This window comes from Lissotriton vulgaris, unplaced genomic scaffold, assembly GCF_964263255.1.
Source record: "Lissotriton vulgaris unplaced genomic scaffold, aLisVul1.2 SCAFFOLD_990, whole genome shotgun sequence".
Taxonomy (NCBI): Eukaryota; Metazoa; Chordata; class Amphibia; order Caudata; family Salamandridae; genus Lissotriton; species Lissotriton vulgaris.
Window position 1 is genome coordinate 493,465 of NW_028255328.1, and position 23,985 is coordinate 517,449.

Below are 23,985 nucleotides of genomic sequence, written 5' to 3' on the forward strand. Positions count from 1 at the left end.
CTCTCACCCTCACATCCCCTTGCCCTCACCCTCTCACCCCCTCTCGCCCTCACATCCCCTTGCCCTCACTCTCCCTCCACTCTCCCTCCACTCTCCCTCCACTCTCCCTCCACTCTCCCCTCACTCTCCCTTCACTCTCCCTTCACTCTCCCTTCACTCTCCCTTCACTCTCCCTTCACTCTCCCTTCACTCTCCCTTCACCCTAACAAAACATAGCATTGCATAACATAACATAGCATAGCATAACATAACAATTCAAAGCATAGGATAGCAAAACATAGCATAGCATAACATAACAATTCAAAGCATAGGATAGCAAAAAAAACATAGCATACAGCATCACTCCGCACCACCACACCACACCACAACATCACTCAGGGGCACCACAACATCACTCAGGGGCACCACAACATCACTCAGGGGCACCACAACATCACTCAGGGGCACCACAACATCACTCAGGGGCACCACAACATCACTCAGGGGCACCACAACATCACTCAGGGGCACCACAACATCACTCAGGGGCACCACAACATCACTCAGGGGCACCACAACATCACTCAGGGGCACCACAACATCACTCAGGGGCACCACAACATCACTCAGGGGCACCACAACATCACTAAGAGCCACCACAGCATCAATCTGTGCAACCATTCAACAACACCTGGTTCAAATATGTTCTCTGAATGTTTCAAGCTTTATTACAAATGTAATAAAAATATGTTATTATTTCACTTCTGTTCTTGGATTTTCGTTGCACTAAAATACACTGAACATAATCTTCACAAAAGTTATTTACAAAACTTTAAGCTATTGCCATTATAAATTACAATAACTTTTATTTAAGTATTAATTATTGGAAAAAAATTAAAAGCCATTGTTATTTGTAATATCAATACATGTAAGTCACGTAAATACAACGCATATTGCATTACAAATGCTATAGGTGTCACATTTGCGAAAGTTATAACTATTGGCATTGTAAATGACAAAGCTATTAATTTTGCTGACCACTGTTAATACCTGCATTATGCAAGGGAGATTGCCTAAAGTCCTGGACTTCCTTGCATTTCAAGTTGTCCTTATTCCCCGTGTATAGTGTATTCCGTCCCTACCCACATCCAAGGTTTCTGGAATAAGAGAAATCACAACCTGGGCATTCATACGTCTCTAGCTTTTGCCCCCTTCCAACAATTAGAAGCGCGGCACTCCCCTATCCTAAGCGCATGGAGTTGCTGCTGTGAGTACCTATGGACGGCAAATTGGCCAGGGGTTCTGACGCTTGGACGGGCTACGGGCGCAAACCGGCTTGCCTTTGGTGCGCCCGCTGCACAGTCAAGCCAGCGTGGTATTTATGGCATTTGTGGCGTGATGACTAGAACTCTAACCCCCAATGGAGGGCTCGCTCTGACAGGCGAACACCACGGGTCAGCGGGAAATCAACTAAAATTTCTTAAAAGCAGTCTTTGTAAACGGTGATGCAAATATATGTTCAAAAGAATGCAATAGCAGCAAAACTGAAACAACACAAATCCCCAGGGCCAGACTGACTCCTGGGCCAATTTTTGAAAAACTTTAATGTGGATCTGACCTACCCATTTGACCTCTCTTTAATTCTTTTGGAAAGACGCATGAAGTCACGCCCTCCATTGAAGAAGCACTCATCAGTCATTCCTAAATCTGGGAAAAATCCTAGCTTATGCGCCTCATATCGACCCACTGCCTTTTTAAATCTAGAGAACTTTACACTAAAATTTTAGCAACCAGATTGGAAGGAGTACCCGCAGACTTGATCCACACTGACCAATTGGGATTTATTAAGGGGAGACAAACCCACAACAATTTATGGCGAGTGGTCCATTTGCTAGAGTAGAGGAAAATACCTGGAGTGTTACTGGCGCTGGATGCCGCAAAGGAATTGGACATTCCTCTTCTCTGCCCTTTGCAGCTTTGGACTGGGAGTGAAATATATATTCATGATTCAAGCTAACTATGCTAACCCCCGATCAGGGGTCATAGTTAACTGGACGGTCTCAAGATAGTTTACTTTGGGAAAAGGTACACATCAAGGGTGCCCTATTTCTCTCTTGCTCTTTGCTTTAAGCATTGAACCATTAGCATCCCAAATTAGGACCTCTCCCCACATACAGGGCATTCCTTTTGCATTGATGGATCACAAAACTTCCTTGTTTGCAGACAACATACTTCTGACACTCACTTCCTCACAGAACTCTATTTTAGCTCTGGAGACAGAACTGCAGAAGTATTAACTAGTGTTCCGCTTTATGGTGAACCTCACAAAGTCCTTTCTACTCAATCTGACAGTACTGGAGGGTGAGATGGAAGATTTGGCGCCTCATACGCCTTTACAATTGGCACACAAAGAAATAACATATTTAGGCTTAAAGATTACACCTCTGGTTGCAGACCAATACAAGGCTAATTTCCCTCCCCTACTTCGCCAATTGCAGCAAGACTTGAAGAGATGGACTCCAATGTACTTAACTTGGATTGGTAGGATTAACGCAATCAAGATAATCCTACCTCTGGTGCTGTGTTGTTTTAGGGCCTACCAATGGAAGTAGATAGCCTATTTTGTCCCTACTTACAATCCCAGATAACGTAATGTACTTGGCAAAATCATAGGGATTGTCTGTCCAACAAACTATTATGGCTTTCTAAACAGGAGGGGAGGCTTGCACTCCTGTTCTTTGTAGCATATTATAGAGCGGCACAACTCCAGGTGATTTCAGAATGATCCTCGAGAGATTCAGAGAAGCACTGGCTCCACATGAACAGAGCAGACACTGGCAGAGCAATCTGGGTTCCTATTTGGAAAGCTAAAAATTCCCGACCTCCGAATGTATATTTAAGCACTCCTAATAGAACCACACTCAAAGTATGGGATATAACAACCCGGCAGAACAAAATTACAACCCTCCCTTCCCCTCCCTGTACACCCCCATCCACTTCAATAAAGCATTCCCACCATTTCTCACTCTCGGACCCTTTGATTTGTGAAGGTAAAGGGGTGTCTCACTATCTCAGATGTGTACCATGGTTGGGATATACTTGCCTTTGCCAATTACTGCAGTAACTTCAATCTCCCTGTTAGAGAGAGATCATTATAACCAGTTGGTTCACTAGGGTAACAGTCAGAGTATAGACAGGCAGCCACCAGGGATCTGCATCCAGTTAAAAAATGTGCGCCAAGGAGTGTTTCTAGGGGGACCATTTCATTAATCTATTCGCTTCTTAAGTTTAAATGTAGTTATTGAGTTTTTCAAAATCGGAAAACCATACAGAGGCATAATAAAAAGCACAATGTGAAAGAATATACAATCCACAGCTGATCTTGTAGCGGTATAACACTTATCGTCATCGTAAGATACGAAATAGCGAAAGCATGTGCACCGCCATGAGTGAATTACATCATGAAAAGCTCTGCCCCTGCAGGAAACTACAAACATTAACTCCCTGTCCAGTAAGCCCTGTAACACATGTAGCTAGTCCCATTTCTGCTTCTGTGGCATTGTTCGCTAAACAGTAGGAGAAGTTAATGAGTCTTTCCAGAGGTCTGATAGGGTTAACACTCTTAGGTATTCGGGCTGGGTAATCTCATTGAATTCTGACGAGAGCAGCGTTGGGAATGGACCCCGGATTTTCTGAAAGGATTCAGTGTAGTTATTCAGAGTAGGTGAGATACGTTCCATCCCCAAGATATACCATATCCTATGTATCCAACCTGTAGGTATAGGGGAGGGGGAGGATCCCCAATGTGACAAAATGTTTTGTAGCACTGACCCTATTGCCAGCCCCATTTGACGTCCTCTCGTGCTCTTGAGTGGATAAGTGATTGGATTAGGAAGGCCTAAAACAGCATAGACAGGAAGCCTCGGGATCTGTGTCGAATAGCTCATATATCTTGCCTAGGATTGCGGTCCAGTAGTTAGCCAGCAACGGACACTCCCACAGTATATGTAATAGTTATCGCAGCCGCGCCAGCAAGTAGCTACTTTCCGGGCTGTGTGTTTTGCCCTATAGTTGATCCCTTCCCAGTCATTCTGTGTGAGGTCCCCACCCAATTCTCTACCCATCTCCGTTGGCTCAGTGTGACTTTTGGTTGTGGGTTGTGTCTAATCATATGTTACATTTCAGAGATCAGTCCCTTATCAGTGAGTTTAGTGATTAGCCATTTCTCGTATTTATTCAGTCGTCTTCCCCCCTGCTCTCTCGTCTCCTTTTGAAGTACCCTGAGAAAATGGTAGGACTCCTGACAGATCAAAGAGATGCCCCACAGAGTGGCAGGTAGTGTCCTGCCAAGCCGTATAGGATTTGTCAGACATACCAGGATTACATTTGCAGTTCCTGAACAGGAGAGTCAAGGTAGATGGAAAGGTTGTAAGTTTCTTTGTTGTCGCCACCCCATCCCAGACCAACATCACCGATTTGGTGATTGGGGACCCCATCCCGCTGCATGGAGCCTTCTTCAAGAAGGGAACCTTCCAAAGATCGATTCCCGTTAGGTCTCGGTCTTGAAAAAGCCATAGTTTTTCGGACTCTGGCCTTGCCCATTCCACTAAATATCGCAATTGAGCCACTTTATAAAGGCTGGGGAGATCAGCTATCCCCAATCCCCCTTGCTCTGGCCGCCCATATCCCAAAGCTTTGCTCATCCTTGGTCGTGCCCCGCCCAGATAAATTGGTTAATGTCCTGCTGCAGCGAGGTGATCACTCCAAGGGGAGGTACCACCAGGAGGGTTTGAATCAGAGTGCTTTGGGCAAGAGACATTTTGACCACCGCTATTCTTCCTAGCAATGAGAGCCAGTGTTTGTTCCAGACGCCCAGATCTTTCTTCGCCTGCGGTATTAACTTGGTGTAATTCAGCGGAGTTGTCTAGTGCACCATTTCAGAGTGCACCAGTCCCAATCAGGGAATGGAGTCCACTACGGGGATTCCGGAGAGCCATTCTTCCCTCGGATTGAGTTTAGGGGACGCTGGATTTAAATTTAAGATGAGCGATTTTTCCTGCATTGACTCGAAAGCCTGACACTTTGCTGAAGGTTTCCAATTCCATTAAAAAGGCGGGAAGTGAATCCCTCGGCTCAGTCAGTGCAGCTTTCACGTCATCCGCGTAAAGACTGATCGGATGCGTTTCTCCCCCGAACGGGATCCACCTAATGTGAGGATTATCTCTGACCCTCTGTGCCAAAGGCTCAATGTATAGGGCAAACTGCAAGGGTGACAACAGGCATCCCTGGCAGGTTTTCGGTTGTATAGCAAATGGTCGTGAGGAAATACTGTTCACTCTAATAGATGCTGTAGGTCTGTTGTAGCAGCAGCTCGCTCACTCCCTGAATTTCTCCCTAATTCCGAATTTAGTCATCAGGTGGCACAGGAAGAGCCAGTCCACCCGGTCAAATGCTTTTTCAGTGTCTACGGTCAGTAAGAGCCCGTCTATTTGCGTCTGATTGGCATTATCGATGAGGTGGAGCATCCTCTTAATATTGACCCCACATTGGCGAGATTGAATAAACCCTGCCTAGTCTGGCTCTATCAAATTTAGCATGTAGGGGGCCTAGTCGCGTAGGGAGTATGCCCGTGAATATTTTAAAATCCACATTAAGTAAAGAAATAGCAGCGGTATGAGCTACATTGCTGTCTATCTTTGCCTGACTTAGGTAGGACCACTATTGCGGCCCCTAGCATTGTCTCTGAGATCGGGTGCTCGCACCCGAAGTAGTTAAAGAGCCTCGTCCGAATCGGGGCTGGAATGTGACAAAATTATTATGTAAGAGGGCACGGAACCCATCTGGGCCGGGGGATTTGAGCACATTGAGGCGCGAGATCGCTATGACTACATCTTCGACCCTGATGGGAGCATCTAACACAGCTGCCTGGTCTGGGTTGAGTGTGGACAAAGTGATAGATTGGAGGTAGGCTGAGGTATCATGGTCTGATGCAGCTTCTACTGCGTATAATTGTTCATAGAACTCCTGGAAAGTGGGGGCGTGGCTTGGACGGCGGTGAGAATGGCCGCCTAATCTGTCTCCGCTCCGCACAGGGACAGAATCGGATCCTATTACAGTGCAGCCCAGAGCCCGAGCGCCACTCTAATAGATGGCTTCTGCAGCCGCTTATTTGGTGTATGGGAAATGTGATCTGCGGCCCCGCTACGGACAATGGAAGGAGTGTATAACTAATCGGGCTGACTGTCCGGGGGACCCAATAACCAGCCGCCATCTTGCGATCGCAATCGTGGTCTCCGCTACTAACTCGGAGGTGCTCAGAAAACGAAGATAGAGTGTGGTCTCTACAACGGAGGTGAGCGCTTGATTTCCCCATGCTCAGAGCAGCGCACGGTTGGCCCCGATGACTTGCCACGGCATCGGGAGGCAAATCAACCGGTCACGCGCCACTGTTGCCTGACAACAAAATGGCGCTTTTACAAGACCCTGCTATGATTGCAACCTGCTTCCTCGTCATGCGATCCTTTTCGAGGCTTCTCGGGGCTATCAAAGTGTCCCCATACCGTGCGATGTCTGCCGCGCCTTCTAACATCCACCGGCACACACGCTAAAAGGGGCTCCCAGGCCATCACCCTGCACGTCGGGCCTGACCTCAAAATGGCAGACCTATATTCATTTTCATACGGCGATTTTCTCCTTTGGCAAGTCACATTAACGTTCAGCCTCCCAAAATCAGCCAGCTTTAGCCCATAACTGCTCATTTGCCCTAATCGCCAGCAGCAGGTACACCATCCAGCTCCTGAGAGGAAGTTACGCTGTACCTACACCATAACAACTGCAACCAGCCTACTGTGCAGTGTTACTAGTGCAGTGTTATTGGTGCATGAAAATAGTGGGCCAAGGAAGCAATACTACAAGAGGGCACTCCCTGCCAGTGAATACATAAGCCTGACTCTGATTTTGCGGTCGGCCGTGGTCCAACTACGATCGAGCCACCTTCCTACTAATTAGACACCTAGTAAATACCGAAAATGGCGGACAGGGGCCCAAAAAACACTAAGAAGGTACGACCAGAAACATCAGTCTCAGACTCACCTATCAAAAACAGGGGTGACGTTGCTAGTACACTAGACATGATTTTGAGGAAGCTGGCGGACGTGCATGAGCTAGCCAAATCGACGAAATGCAACACCGACGCGATGCAGCTTGAACTAACCGCAATCAGGGCAGACATGAACTCCTTATCTCTACGCCAAGACGAAGCAGAGCAAAGAATTAGCGATATCGAAGACAAGTCCACGACGGGAGCTAAAATTGTGCAGCATCTCCAATCAACCACCAGCGATCTCAGACGCCAAACCTCGGAATTGGAAGATCGCAACAGAAGAGGAAATGTGCGAATCTTCGGGATCCCAGAAAATGCAGAAAAGGACGCTGACTCGTGCATAGCCTTTCTGGAAGCGTGGATTCCCTCTGTTACGGGGTTACAGTTCCAGCACGAATTAGAGCTAGACAGAGCCCACAGAGTGCCGACCTTCCCACACCGCACAATGAGGCCCTCGACCTCTCATATGCAAACCACTGAGGTTCCAGCACGCGGAAGCCATTCTAAGGTATGCTAGAACAAACCACAATATCAGCTGGGAAGGTAACCGAATCACATTTACCCAGGATTATTCAAGGGAAACAGTGGAAACACGGAAAGGCTTCCTTTCACTACGAGAGAAATTAAGAGCGAAAGATATTCAGTTCTCTTTTGCAGGCCCAGCGAAATTCAAGATCTCGGGCCATGGCCGCTCCCATCTATTCACCAATCCGCACGACTTAGCATGCTACCTAAGCGACAAACCTCAACAAGAAATGGATACGTTTGGGGGTCAATCCAATAAAAGAAAAACAGACGCCCAAGAAAAAGGCAGTTAGGACTATCTCTAGCCCTCGTCTTCATTGATCTTATTGACAGGTATGTCCGAATGTTGAAATGTGAATGCAGGCGGCCTGTCACTCCAGCTTTAACGGCCTTTAACGAAATACCCTAGACTCTCATTGTGTTCCAAATATGATACTTAACCTCACTGATCGGACTCTGTATTCTGTAAATATGGTCTTCTCTATGTGCAGTGTTTAACTGAGTTGCGCCCCACATTAGTAATCATTAATTATCACTAGCAATAAGTATCTAGAATTCCTATGACCATCAGCTACTACTGTTAGCCTATTGACATTCTGTTGTGGATCTAAAAAAATGTTGTGGACCTAAAAAAAGCGACTTACGATATATTGTCTACATACAGTCACTTAGAGACTGGTATGTCTGAACGCTGAGAGATGAAGGATAAGAGGACACCGGCACTACACTGCACTACTTACAGTGCTCAACTGTTTTAGTTTTACTGTTTTACAGTGCTCAAAGGTTTTAGCATACGTTAACTATCACCGATAACCTGATGTGAGCCATTTGTAATACGAGGTTGATTTACCAATTAGTTGCTTTACTTCCCTTTAAACAAGCGACGCACGCTTGATTGTGCACACTTAGCCTTACGTTACAATGTAACCAAAACTGTTAGCAATAATTCTAGCTATCATATGCAAAAAAAGAGGGGCTCTCTAAGTAAGTAGTTCTACAGTTAATTTGTAAATTTCTGCAAATATGGCGTTTTGGACATCCTCCGGGGTGCCCGAAGTACTAAGTCAAATGGTTAAATGATAAAAGTTGAATGTACTTAAGTTGCTTTATCTCTTTATGTTATCAGAATTCTACCAAGATGTCTGTACACAAAACAGATCAGGAGGATACCGCACTAAGGGTCATCTATCATCTTTATTACAAATGTCCCTGTGCGGGCGCCAACAGCACTGCTGTTGCAGCTCTTCAGTTCGAGTTTTGGGGAGGGCGGTTGGGGTGGGAGGGGAGAGGGATGCAAGGAGGGGTTGACTCAGTTGGGAGGGGGAGGGCTCTAGGGTTGGAAAAAAGGTTGTTTCAGGTGTATCTCTGCTATGTACTACTCTTCATCTACTCTTTACTCTTCTTTCTTTTCTTTCTTTCCTTTCTTTATCTACTCGCACTTTCACTCCTTCCTCTTACTTACTAATTATTCTCTACCACCGCGATGCGTGCAACACGTCCCAAGGCCTTAGTAGGCTTGCAGCACTATCTATTGGAGCTTCCATAGTACCGGAATTCCACATTACAGTAAGACCATATCCACACAAAATCTTGTGGCGGCTCATCACCACAACAATCCGAACAAATATCCATGGCTTCAGATAAGAACTTAGCAGGCTCTCTGCATATTCTTTCGCTAAACGTTAAGGGGCTTAATCACCCAGTAAAGCGCAAAAAAATCTTAAATTACTTAGCCAAAACTAAAGGAGACATAATGCTCATGCAGGAAACCAAATTATCCCAGATAGATGCTAATAATCTTAAACAAAACTGGATCTCACTGACACTTTGCTCCCCCGCGAATCAAAAGAAAAGAGGGGTGATCACCCTGGTTGCTAAAAAGGCAAACCTGTCCCTGATATCACACTCGATAGACACCGAGGGTAGACTGAGTATTGCACACCTTCAAGGAGACTAGGACCATATCTATGTGGCAAATATATACGGCCCTAATACAGACATGCCTGAATTTTGGGAATATGTGTCGAAAGAACTTGAAAATATTCCACAAGATGAACTAGTGGTCGGGGGAGACCTTAAATTACCACTAGATCCCTTGTTGGACAGGCAATCCAAAAGTACATACCACCCAGCACGCGCCCACGAAGCATTGAAACAAATGTGTGCCAAATTCCACCTACATGACTCATGGCGCCTACAACACCCAGATGGCCGTGACTATACTTTCTACTCCCCTCCCCACAATTCTTATTCAAGAATTGATTACCTTTTGATATCCGACTCTCATACACACCTCATCGACTAAACGGATATAGCCCCCATATTGGTGTCGGACCATGCGGGTATCCATATGAAATTGGCAGGCTCCCATTCTCTTATCCCCCCCAGACGATGGAGATTTAATGATGAGATACTTTCAGTGCCAGAGAACAAATTAAGCATAGAACAATGCATACAAGAATTTTTCCAGATAAACTCACAGCCAGAAACAGACCCCGTCATAGTATGGGACGCGTTCAAGGCCACATTAAGAGGTAAACTGATAGGTATCAGGACCCGTATGAATAAAGAATTAAACTCTGAACTAGACTCTCTAGAGAAAACAATCAAGCAACTAGAGTTGCAACATTCCCGTGATCTGAACAATAAAGCTACCATCGACCAATTGACGAACCTGAAATATAAATACAACGCCATCCTTAGTAAAAGAGCAGGAGTATGGATTAACAAATTCAAGGCTTTAAGACTTTGTGAGGGTAACAAAGCAGGGAAACTCCTTGCTTCCTATCTTAAACACAAAAGGAAGCAATTCCATATAACATCGATTAGAGACCAATCCAATAACATCAAAACCAAACAGAAAGACATTCTTCACACATTTCAGTCCTTTTATGAGGAGCTCTATAAAAATAATAACCCATTCAACATGGAAGAATGTAACAAATATTTAAACTCAATCCGACTCCCACGGTTAACCGAACCTGACAAAATCAGGCTAGGGGCTCCACTGTCTATAGCAGAAATATCTTCCGCAGTCAAAACACTAAAGAACAATAAAGCTCCGGGGCCTGACGGCTTCACGGCCAATTTTTATAAGTCATTTGAAGAACAACTTAACCCAAGACTCCTTAAACTGTTCCATTAATTTTCACTGTCAAACAGAATTACCCCCACGATGAGTGAAGCGACAATAATAGTGATCCCCAAAGATGGGAAAGCCCCCCTACTTCCTAAGAATTATAGGCCGATATCCCTCATAAATTTGGACTGCAAGATTTACGCGAAGGCTCTAGCATGCAGACTAAACGAAGTTTTACCCGCTCTAATAAATAACTCACAGGTGGGGTTCCTGAAACATCGCCTTTCTAACGACAATACGAGACTCCTATGTCATGTACTGGAGAAATCAAAAATCTCGAATGCCCCCTCTGTAGCAATCACCCTGGACGCGGAGAAGGCGTTTGATGGAGTGTCGTGGCCTTTCCTCCGCCAATGCATGCACATATTCAATATGGGTGAGACTTTTATTAATATGGTCATGTCATTGTACGCCTCCCCTTCGGCTAGAATTGCCATCAACAGTTCGTTATCAGAACCAATCCTTCTCGAACAAGGAACTAGACAGGGTTGCCCTCTATCTCCCTCTCTATTCCTCCTGGCAATGGAACCTCTCCTCCGCGACATAAAACAGAACGCTGAGGTTAGTGGCATCAACTTCGGGGATAAAACTGTAAAACTGGCTGCTTACGCAGACGATATTCTGATAGTCACTGAAAACCCTGACACCTCTATAGCCGCACTGATGGATTCTATAGAATCATACTCTAAACATTCAGGCTACAAACTGAATCGAGATAAATCTGAAGTTAAACCCCTCAACATATTCACTAATAAAGAATCTTTAAGTTTATCAGTTCTAGTCTGGCAAAACAACTACATCAAATACCTGGGTATAGAATTTGGAAGCTCCATCATAGACACCCTACTACATAATGAGAAACTCACTCTCGAAAAAATTAAAACTCAACTAGACGGATGGTCAGCCCTCTTCATCACTTGGTGGGGTAGGCTGGAGACCATCAAGATGATGATTACACCGCTAGTAAACTATCTAATTACCATGCTCCCCTTAATGCTGTCCCAAGAATTTCATAATAAATTAGATAAAACTATTAACAATTTCATCTGGAAAGGGAAAAAAGCACATATCAGCCTGCAAAAACTGAATCTAGATAAATCCATGGGCAGAGTCAACCTCCCTGACTTTAAAAGATATCAAATTGCCTTTCTAGCGAAACAAGGATCCTATTGGCTGTCCCCCCAATGGACTACTCGCCGGAGTGGTTGGATGTCGAAAAAGCGCTTCTGGAAGGCATGCCTCCCATCTCGATCCTTTCAATGAAAGCGAATCAGATCCCATGTTCTAAACCCATATTTACCAACACCAAAATAGCCCTACTCAGAGTAGATAAACTGTTAGACTCAACGATAAGGAAATCTAGGTGGGAAGCGATCTGGAAAAACTCCTCAATCACCTACAAAGGTAAACCACTATTTAACCCGACCTGGATCAAGAAGGGAATCTTCTTCCCCCACCAACTCTATGACAATGGCTACCCTCTACCCTTTACGAAAATCCATTCGAACTTTGGGATTGATAGTTCCGACTTCTACATATTCCTCAACGTTAAAACTGCCATTACAAAAGCGGGACTGACATCCAAACACCCAGCTCTTCCCTCACTCCTCTCCTCCCTAAATAAAATAGGCCACCAGGTCTCAAGGTTATACAAATTATTGAGCCCGCAATCATCAACATTGAATACCAAAACAATGCTATTCTGGTCGTCAGTCGCCTCCTTCTCCTTCTCCATCTCAGAGCTAGAGTGGTCCACGGCGTGGAGATCTTGCACAAGCCATAAAATAAGCCCTACATTATCACAAGCCAAGTTCTGGCTCATTCATAAAGTCTTCTGGACGCCGGCTCGCCTATATGCACATAAACTCAGCCCAGACGCATTCTGCTGGAACTCTAAGCGTGCAGAAGGAGATCTAGAACACCTTATACTCCAATGCGACTGTGTCTCACTGTTTTGGGACAGGGTATTTGACTTCGTCCACAAAGTATTTGTCAAGGAACTCCCCTATCTTATTTTCGGATTTACTAAAGAGACCCAACTCCCAGAAATAGACAGGGCACTCCTTGACCTCCTCTTTACGGCAGCTGTGAAAGTCGTACTAAATAATTGGAAGGACACCAAAAAGGCAAGCTATGCCTGCTGACTAAACTGGGTGATTAACCTCCGAGGAGCAGATAACATCACTTTACAAAACACACCGGGGCAAACTTCACAAAGGAAACTTTGGAACTCACTAGATATCTACTTCAAAACCCACAAACCACCGTGAAACTTCATGCTCCCCGTTTCTTCCTACAGCTCCCGGGGGGCCGCTTATACTTTTGCACAGCTTAAATAACCAGTCACTCGTAACCGGGACTGCTAAGCCGCATCCTGGTGGACATCTAACGTCCAACTTCTTAAATCTTACATCTAGCTTCTTACCTCTTACATCTCACCTCTAACCTTTATTCTCTCTTTCCTTTTTCTCCTTCTTCCTCTTATCTACTCCGTTCCTTTCCTTTCCATCTCCAATTCATTTGTATTGTAGCCTCTCAGGAACCCAGCCTAGAAAGGCTGCTTGGTGGTTTCCCATATTGTCTTCAAGATAGTCCCGAATGACCACCACCATGGGTCATAATGCATTCCTATGCTGAATGATGTGTATTTACAAGTATCGATTGTATGTACATTGCAATTTATGATTTGTATGATATATAACCCCCCCCCCCATCTTCCCCCTCCCCCCCCCCCCCCCCCCCCCCTTCTTCCCTCCCCCCATAATAAGTGTTTCAATCTGGCCGCAGGGTACTCCGTCCTGTCCAGGTCTATCCTAGCTACCTGTGCCCTAACTGCCTTTATCAACAAGCATTTGCAATGCAATAGGTCTCGCAGTTACACAAGTTTGAGCTATTGACATTGTAAACGACAATGCCTTTTATTTATGTTTTTGTTTTTGAAACAAAATTATAAGGCATTGTTATTTACAATGCCAATAGCTTAAACTCATGTGGCAAAAGAAATGCAATAATTTGCTAGAGTTTAAGCTATTGGTATTGTAAATGATACTGCTTTTTATTTATGCTTTAAAACAAACATTTAAATAAAACGCATTGTCATTTACAATGCCAATAGCTGAAACTCTCACAAATGCGAGACCTATTGCATTGCAAAGGACCCACTTGTCCCCAGTTATAAGTATTTACATTTGGCAAAAATAGTATCAGCAGATTTCAGTTAAGGCCCAGTGGTGAAATAAGCTGGTGATGCTTTCACACCATACCCGATTCACAGGCTCCCTTCTGCATCTAGAGGATAGCGGGCAGCCCTTGTTGCAGTACCTTGCGGGTCTCCACCTTCATTTGCCACACCTCTTGGCACTGTGTGCTCTATCTGTGAGCCAATAGCCGCGGGCAGCCTCTTGGCGATGCGCGAGTTAGGGCAGCCTCTTGGCGATGCGCGAGTTAGGGCAGCCTCTTGGCGCTGCGCGAGTTAGGGCAGCCTACTGGCGCTGCGCGCGAGTTAGGGCAGCCTCTTGGCGCTGCGCGCGAGTTAGGGCAGCCTCTTGGCGCTGCGCGCGAGTTAGGGCAGCCTCTTGGCGCTGCGCGCGAGTTAGGGCAGCCTCTTGGCGCTGCGCGAGTTAGGGCAGCCTCTTGGCGCTGCGCGAGTTAGGGCAGCCTCTTGGCGCTGCGCGAGTTAGGGCAGCCTCTTGGCGCTGCGCGACTTAGGGCAGCCTCTTGGCGCTCTGGGAGGTCAGGCAGTCACGACCGCACGCCGCCCTCAGGCCAGTGCAGGCACTGAGGTGTACACCTGACTAGTAGTGACGTCAGAATCTTCTTATATAGTGCCTACTACCGCTTTACACTCGTTCCAAAACACTATGCAGAAACAGCACTAGAGAAGCAGCACTCAAATAAGTAACAACTATACAATTAATACGGGCAAACATGGCCATGTGCAAAGACATAGACACGAAAATGGCCGTTATCCGGTAACAATTTGCTCATGGATGAAAAGTCTATCCAAACGATTCAATAAAAAGGGAGAAGCTTAGCTATTTGCAAATTTATTAACACAGCGTTGACAGCAGTTAGGCTCAACGTTATTTGTCACTAAATCATTATCAGTATGTAGGCAACAACCAGCAAAGAAAGGGTGAAACATGACAAAAACAGACAAGGGTAATCCTGTGGCCTAACGGCTAGAGCGGTCGACCTCTACGCAGGGGACCTGGGCTTGAGTATCGACAGGGACGCTCTATATCCTGGGATTCTGGGCAAATCACTTATTCTCCCTGTGCAAACAAAACTATCAAAATGAATGTGTCTGTAAAGCAAGTGGTGCTCTTGTAAAGCTCTCCGAAACCTTCAGGTCAAATTGCCGCTATTGAAAACAACATTCACACCTTTAAGCATAATTTAGCAAAGTTTCTGTATTAGGGCAGCAAGCTGACCTTTCATACCAGTAATGGAAGAGACAAATTAAAAGTGAAAAAATAAAACGTATGACTGTGCAAAAAAGTTGGAAAAAATTCAAGTTTACATGTCAGAGTAAAAACAGTCGTACTGAGGAAGCATAGCTTAATTAAAGAGCTTCATGACTAATATGATTTGACCTAAAACAATACAGAATTTTGAATGGTGTTGAATTACGTGCAGCAACCAATTTCCTGAGGATAATGGTAAGTAAAGAAAATTATGCATTGTTATATCGTGGAACAATATGGATGCCAAAGGGATTTATTTACCTACAAACGAGAGCTGACTGAATATGCTGGCTAAAAACAAACCCAGTGTCGATAAAAATGGAGGAAAAATCTCAAACATGTATTTGTTTCAAGAAAAACGTGACTTCACAATTGAATGGCCATCACTACATTTACGGCCAACCAACGATCTGTTTGTCTAGACATATGTGGAAAATCTGGAAGGATCCACTAGATACATTCCCATCTTGTAGGGAGCCCCGGACGTCGCCTATCACACAGACACCATCTCGGACGTCACCGCTCGGAGAGGTCCGCGAACACTCCACCACAGACACCCCTCACGGGTGAGACCGCTCCCATGCGAATTCAGTCACAAAGGCGCCCACCTCACACAAATCCCACCTCCCTGCCACAAACATTCTGAGGTTCTGAATACAACACCCATATGCCCGTCTCTCAGACACACAAGCCTCATATATTCCTCCGAATTCTCTGAAGGTTTTGCAAACAGTAAAAAGATAAACAAGGTGGGTGCTACTAGCGACCTGTAGCTCGACCAAAAAAACCATTATATAGCGCGGACTTTACCTGTGCTCCGACGCTGTGCTCGTCAACAGGGTGACTCAAAACAAAACCGACAGCGAACTGTGAGAGGCCTCTTCTGAACCCCATCGGCTAAGTAAACATGCAGTAAGTCGGGTTTTAAAATGAAATAAACTGCGTCTGTTCACTACAGAACACATGCTGTTCTCTTATGTTATTGCTGTGAAGAAGTTAGTCAGCTGTTACCGTGGTCTAGCTATATTGAAAGTTCCACTGCATTGTATACAAAGGCCAGTCCGATAGACTTAGCTCACTTCAGGGAAAGAGCAATCTCTAATCGGGGGTTTTCTTGCCAGTGTTTACATGCGTTGCATGTAAGACGAGCTGTCTCAGTGGAGCCGACGGCGGGGGAAAGGGAGGGAAAGTGAAAGACGCGCGATGTGCGCGCTGGTTAACACCAGCCTCCGGGACTAGAGATGTGCACGCGTACGGAGTGCACACCTCCTGTCAACCTCCTGTCAACCTCCTGTCAACCTCCTGTCAACCTCCTGTCAACCTCCTGTCAACCTCCTGTCAACCTCCTGTCAACCTCCTGTCTACCTCCTGTCTACCTCCTGTCTACCTCCTGTCTACCTCCTGTCTACCTCCTGTCTACCTCCTGTCTACCTCCTGTCTACCTCCTGTCTACCTCCTGTCTACCTCCTGTCTACCTCCTGTCTACCTCCTGTCTACCTCCAGCACCAAAGTGGCAACAAGAAAAGCATTGGCGGCCGCAAAAAAAAACAAGGAGCAGAATGTAATACATCTGGGTACCGGAGGCGGGGAGGCGGCTGGAGCGTTTCCGGGTCAGCAGAGGCGGCTGCTACAGGCAAGGGGTGCTCTAGGGACGCGGCGTCCGCTTCCACTCTGTTTCGGCGCATGGCTGTTGGGTGCCGTTTCAATTATGCTACACAGGCCAGGCGATGCGGCGGAGATACGGGGAATCACGACAAAAGAGCCAGGTGAGTGGGGGGTGGCTGCGTGCATGTGTGTGTGTGTGTGTGTGTGTGCGCGTGTGTGTGTATGTGTATATGTATGTGTATATGTATATGTGTGTATATGTGTATATGTATATGTATATATATATATATATATATATATATATATAGTGTGTGTCTGTGTGCGCATGCGTGAGTGAGGCTGTGAATCTGAGGCATGGGATCTGCACGGCGCCGTGCGCGCCCTCGAGAACAAATCGAAGACAGCAGAGGCTCGTGCCTGTACCGCTGTCTCACCTTCCCCCGAACACGCCAACAAAAGGTCCTTCGCTACGCTCGACCTAAAAATGGGGTGACCCAATGTTCGTGGACCTGGGTTGTTCGTGGTATGAAAAGCAATGGTCCTAGACTTAATTCAGTAAGTGAAGCAAATCACAGCCTGCAATAAATTATTTAGCATATTACTTATAGGGCTGTACTCAATTGGCCCATGGTATCTGATACAATTAGTTGATCAAAATGCAACAACCACGAAATGTTTTGAATTACAATTGATTTATTTTATCACAATGAGCGCAACCGTATTTGCGTTACTGCATTGTTATACAATCTTTATTAAAAAGAGGGTCGGGAGGATGTGTGGGGAGGTTGCTCCAAAGAGAACGTGCACAAGGAGGAAGTGCTCTAGTGTGGGAAGGTGAGTAGAATTCAAACAAGGTGATATAGGAAAAAGTTACAAGAATTCATACATTTAGACTGATCCAGAGATCTCAGTCCTATTTGCCTGGCCACATTTTCATAGTACAAATGCAATACTTTATAATTGATTGTAGAATACACAATACAAGTCTTGTGCAGCACGTTTACGATCAGGGATTTGTGGTCCAGGTGGAGTAATTGTGGGCGTCGACGTTTCGATCAGTCTTAGGGGATCAAGGGGTGTTTGGGGACTCAGCCTGCGGGTCTTCCTCAGGACAGAAGGGGCAACCTAAGTACAGGTGTGGTTCCACAGTTACACACCTACTGGGTGAAAAGGAGGGGGAGGGGGGGGGGGGGGTCAGGGTTGTGCATATATTGGCCATAAGAAATGGTGTGGATAAGTTACCACATAGCTTACCCGCTTATCCTGGGTAGGGTAGAAGGCCTCTCCAATGAGGATCGTGGAGGCCGTCCACATCTGTAATGAAGGGACTAGGTTAGGGCGGTTGGAAGCACATGGATCTACTTCTGCCCAATGAGTAATGTAAACCAATTACACTTACCCAATGTGGAGTTGGTAAGGTAATGGCTAAGTGTCAAAGCAATCAATGCTTGAGCTGAAATGAAGATTAAAAACTAGGATTAGGACTGGGGTCAGGATTAAATCACAATTGTATATAAGGGCTGGGGTCAAGGGTACCAGCGAGTTTTGTGTGCCCTTACCTGTGATTACTAGTGTTCTGCGTCCGCGGTCCGACTGGAGCACTGTCAGCTACCGGGTTTGGTCTCGCGGATGTATTTATGCAGCGCACCGCGAGCGTGAAGCTCACGCTGTGGCGCGGCAATGGCAGACAGACTACTGCTTCCCAACCACATCATGGGCGGGCCATTCTAGCGGGATCGTGTTGGGTAATGGGGTATTAGAGGGTAATGTCCCTCAAGGAAGAGATTGAGTTCAGGCCTAGAAGTAATATGTTAAATAATTTATTGTAGGCGGTGATTTGCTTCACCTACTGAATTAAGTCTAGGACCATTGTCTAACTGCCTTCAGTTGCCTCCAAACCCTTGGCGCCCCAATCCGACTGTGTACCCTCTCGAGCTCCTGGACTTGAGTGGATAGGGATACTCTCAGCTCTTAGCGCTCTCTGTTATCAGCTGCAGCTAATGCTATTAACTCCCCCCTTACCACTGTTTTCATTGCTTCCCAGAGGGTAGTAGTTGCTATGTCTGGAGTGTAATTGAGAGTGAAATAGTCCTCGATACATTTAGTGAGTTGTTCCTCCACTGTATTCCTGTGAAGCATATTTTCTTTAAGTCTCCAGCAGCCAGCCTGGCGAGGGCTTGGATTCAGCAATATATTTGCAATAAAAGCATTGTGGTCTGAAAAAGCAACTGGATAAATGTTCACTGCTGTGACTACCTTATTGATCTCTCCCTTACCTAAGAAATAATCTATACGCATGTAGGATCTATGTGCATGGGAGAAAAAGGTGTATTGTGTGGAGGCTGGGTGGTCCTCTCCCCAAATATCTACTAGACCCAGTCATTTCTTCCCCTGCTTTGACATCTTGTCCCTGTGGGAGTCTGAGGTTTGTGAGCTGTCCTTACTAGAGTCCATTACCATATTTAGATCCCCCCCCCCTATTAATGTCATGCCGTTCTGGGCAGCCATTGCGTCAGAGCTGCTTTAATAAAGCTATCCTGCCCTGAGTTGGGGGTATAGACTGAGCCGATCACAATAAGTTGGGATCCAAATTGTACAGTGTAGACCAGAAGTCTCCCTTTCATCTCCGCTACTTTCTCTTTCACCACCCTCTTACAGCGATTAGATAAAAGTATAACCACCCCTGCATTCTTTCCTCCTGGGGAGGAGAATTATTACTGGGGGAATGCTCTCAAGCGCATGTGGTGGCAATCCCTGGCGAGGAGGTGTGTGTCTTGTAGAAGACAAATGTCTGCCTCCACATTCTCCAGATAGGACAGGATTGCACGGCGTTTAACAGGGTTGTTAAGCCCTTTAACATTAAGCAAGAGTATTTTCACCTCTTTATGGACCATAACAGATGGCAACAAATTGATCTAGCATAGCCCTCGTGGTATGACCCCCTCCCTAATATAACAACTCTCCCCTTCTGTGGAGAGATGCAAGGTATGCCAATAAATAGATTCGTGAGAAAGTGCGCTACGAACTCCCGGGACTTCCTGCAAAGAAAGCATTACGTCTTAACGTACACCTTACCACCCCGCCCCCTAACCCCAACAAGCAACCAATAGTTACTCCCTTCAACAATCCTAGAGGTCGATTGCTCCGACGAGCGCCCCCCGGGCCACCTTTGCAGCTGCCCCCAGCTCCTGAGCCTGTAGCGCCGACCAGGTCCCTTTCTACGTTTCAGGCCCTCCAGTTGCTCACGTCTAGGCCTAGGAGTGAAGTAATCTGTCCATCTCCGGCTGTTCCGCCAGCATGCGATTTCAACCCCCTCCCCCCTCTAACTCATCCCCCGGGCCCCAGCTGCCCACAGTTTGCTACGCCAGGGGGCCTGAAGGATCTTGCTCCTGTTGTTAGCAGACACGCATCTCCAACAGGGCCTCCAGACGTCGGTGAGCCCACGTCAAGTAGCTCTCATGGCCAGCTGGTGGCCTCACTTAGGCCCTGGCGGGGATGGCTTGCCGGCAGGCCTCTCTTGTGTGGGCCCTCTCTCTGGCGTGCTGTCTGGCTAGGCCTCTATTCCGCGTCCTTAGCCCGCAACTCAGTCCAACGCCCTGCAGCCGCCTGTTGTGACCAGTGCCTGGTCTCTGCCTGCTCGCTGCCTCTGTAGGGCCTGCTGCTGCTGCCCCCGCCGGGCCGCTGAGAGAAACTCCGTGCTGTCCCAGGGCCGGCCCTCCTATTTAGCAAATCAAAGGCCTCGCATGTCAACAGCGGCCCGTGCGTGCCTCACCGGTCTCTGCCGCAGCCTCGATCGCCCCACTTCACACCCCGTTCACCCCCCTCTGCGCAGGCTGGCTCTGGCGGTCCATCCAGGACCGGGCTCCCCTCCGGCTGAGTACCGCCCCTGCAGCTGTAGTGGCTGGTCCAGACACTGGAGACGTTGCGGGGCTGCCGCCATCTTCATTCGTCTACTCCGTACTGGCTCATTGCTTCTTGGCGGCCTCAGTTATGGAATTAGGGAGCCTACAAGACTGTGCCTGTCAGTGTGCTTGTCTCCCCTGTATTCGCTGGTCTTTGAGAGGAAAAAGGCTCGATTTTATGGCTGATCTGGCCACACAGGAGCGGGTAGACAATCAGGGCATGTCTCACTAGTTCGCCATCTTGGCCACGCCATCTATTCGCTTCTTAATGCTTCCACCACCACTCATAGTCTGAGATATGGGGCCTTTTGGGAAAAGGTTTTAGGCACTTCAATTACTGTGAAACAATGGAACACATTATTTAAGAACATACCCTAACACAACCGATCACGAGGCATAAGGGAGGCCACCTGTAAACTTCTTCTTGATTGGATAGATCCGGTGAAGCCTTGCAGGGTTGAGATACCAAACACCACGGACCGCTGTTGGAGAGGGTGTGGACTCTTGGGGGACTTCAGGCATATTTGGTCCATTTTGGCATGAGATCCTGGCCCAGATGAGGGATATCCTGGACTACCCCCTACCTCCGACGCCTTAAGTTTGTCTTGTTGGGGCTACGGACCCAGTGTTAAAACACCAAACCTTAGGCGACAGATCCATAATGTGGCTATGCTTCGGGGCAGCCAAGATGGCATTAGAAGTGGCATGGCTAAAGCCGACTGCTCTCCATGTCCGAATGACATGTTCGTCTCTGGCAGGGCCTAACTATGGAGCGTTTGTCAGCTTAAGGACTCTCCGAAAGGATTGAATTATATTTCGGGCCTACTGGTGAAATTCTTGTCAAGGTGTCTACTACTTCTCTTCTGCCGCCCTCATACCCGTGCCCTCCTTTTATTCCAGACCCAAGACTTCAGGAGCCTGGACCCTAAGGTTACATCATGAGATTATGAAACTGGCTACAACAGTATTAACCCTTGCCTTGTAACTACTTCTTATTGTTATGCACACTCCACCACTGGTGTAGTATTTTATTGTGTTTCTAGTTTTCTCTGTCTTACGGATTTGTTATGATTTGCTGAATGTAGTGTGTAGGATGCTTATTGGGGATTATGTATTAACCATGTTATGGGATACTGTTCAATATAATGACATGACTTTAAGCCAATAGCGAATGGCCATCACTTGACTGTGATCATCTATACTACTATTATAAAGGAACCTTTGAGGCGGGTAAACTCTGGAACCACAGCGCCAATCCACACACCCGATACATTGTTGTAATCGTCAGGGTGTGCAGATGGACATAGGCTATATAAACGTAATAAATATGTTATTTAAAAAATTTACCGAAAAAAAGTAGTCCCTTGGAAGAAGCGCCGGCCGCGACGTGCGTGCCCGACGTGAGGAGCGCAGGGAGGAGCGGCGTCCAGGAGCGGCGGACAGGCGGGGAGGAGCGGTGAGCGGCGGATGAGGTAGGTTATTTATTTATTTATTTATTTATGAGAGGTGAGCGGTGGAAAAATGAAGCCAAAATTAAAATCGTGAGCAAGAGGAAGCAAACGGAGCATTACAAAAGTGAGCCAAACGGTGCATTACAGGAGGAAAAAGTTACGTGTGCAGGTTACAAAAGCGTACAAAGTAAACATAGAGGTATAATACTGCAATATATGGAGGAAGGCTCCGGGGGACCCACGGACAACGTCGGGGCGGGCGGGGGCCCTGAAGCCTAATTGCTCCCGGACAACGTCGCGACGGGCTGCTAGTTGACAAATATTTCTGTCTTCCTCTGTTGGAGGAAATGTCTTTAACCACCCACAACAAAGTCATTGAGCGACTGTACGTCACATATGCAGTGCAGGGCATGCCAGGCATTCTCAAGTCTGACAATGGTCCACCGTTCAATCGCAAGGAGTTTCTGACTGGGCTCAATGTCCAGCATTAAAAGAAGTACACTCTTGTGGCCTCAGGCTAACGGTGTTGTGGAGCATTTTATGGGAACCTTAAAACGAGTAATCCAATGTGCATTGATGGAGAGAATTGAGCTGAGTCAGGCTTTATGTTCATCCCTTTGTGCCCAACGTTTGACTCCTCACTCCACCACCGATGAGTTCTGCCAAGCTGATGTTTGGGAGAGTTATAAAAACCAAACTACCCCCATGGACTACTGAACAAACTTGGAATGATGAAGAGGTTCGTATTGCTGATGCTGCTCAAACATCAGATGATAAACGTCTGCAAACTCAGAAGATCGTCTTCAAAGGTGATTGGGTTCTTGTCAAACAAACAGATCCTCCATTTGCTGTTGAACTTCTGAAAGTTGTGACGCGCAAGGGACAACAGCGCAACGTCCTGGAAAATCCATCACAAGGATTTCATCTGAGTTTACAGCAACTGATGATTGTCCCGACAGATGTCTGAAATGTGATGAGGCTGACCCACCTGAAGACCCAGATCAGACATTAGACCCTATGTCCACTTTGGGTACAGTTCAACTACCTCATACCACACGGTCTCGCCAAACTGTGCTATCACCTCGACAACTTATCAAAGAAATATGATTTTGCTGTTTTATACCTTTTTTTTTTTTTTACAAGAGGGGATATGTAGCGTCTTAGGTCTGTGAGCACTCAGACTACCTGACTCTGGGTTAGCTCAGTTACTGAATTACATACAAATTCAGTGAGACCTAGCGGAGAGGGTATTTGGCCTAGTGAAGTCCTGTTTGCCTACAACTTGCAACCTTGCCCCTGTTGTCAGAATCAGAGCTCCAAAAAAGTGACAAAGTTCAAAGGTAGAAATCTTCACGGGTTGAAGATATGAAAAGTATCTGGCTGATGCAAGACCATCGTTTGCAAATTCTGAATTTCTCCATCTATGCACTTTACTACCAAAAGTCAACAGCTTCACTGCAAACTCTTTGTATAGCTATGGACCGTGTGTAGCCCTTCTTGGCCACAGCCTGCTGCCTTGGCCCACTGAGATCTTTGGCTTCCATTTCGTAAACTAAGGTAGACTGTAAAACTTCTGAAAGGGATGAATCTGGTTTCTGTATCCGGCCCGCGGTCCATCACGGTTGTCCCTGAATTGCACCTAGATACCAATCAAGCGCAACTAGATGCTAATCGTTGCCACTTAACACTATTGGTGCTATTTGTATTTAAAAGTTTTAAAAAGGTCACATCTCCTGTTCCCCTTTTTTTCGTTTTTGTCATTTTGCTGGTGTTTTGTTAATTAAATTATTTGTCATCGCTGCCATGGGTTGAGCTC

The 23,985-nt window shown here is 46.4% G+C and overlaps 1 protein-coding gene across 1 annotated transcript in view; it reads left to right on the forward strand.

The window, feature by feature from the left end:
- Positions 1–23,985, forward strand: part of LOC147659167 (uncharacterized) — a 372,891-nt gene that overhangs the window by 72,504 nt on the left and 276,402 nt on the right. The gene's annotated exons all lie outside the window — the stretch shown is intronic.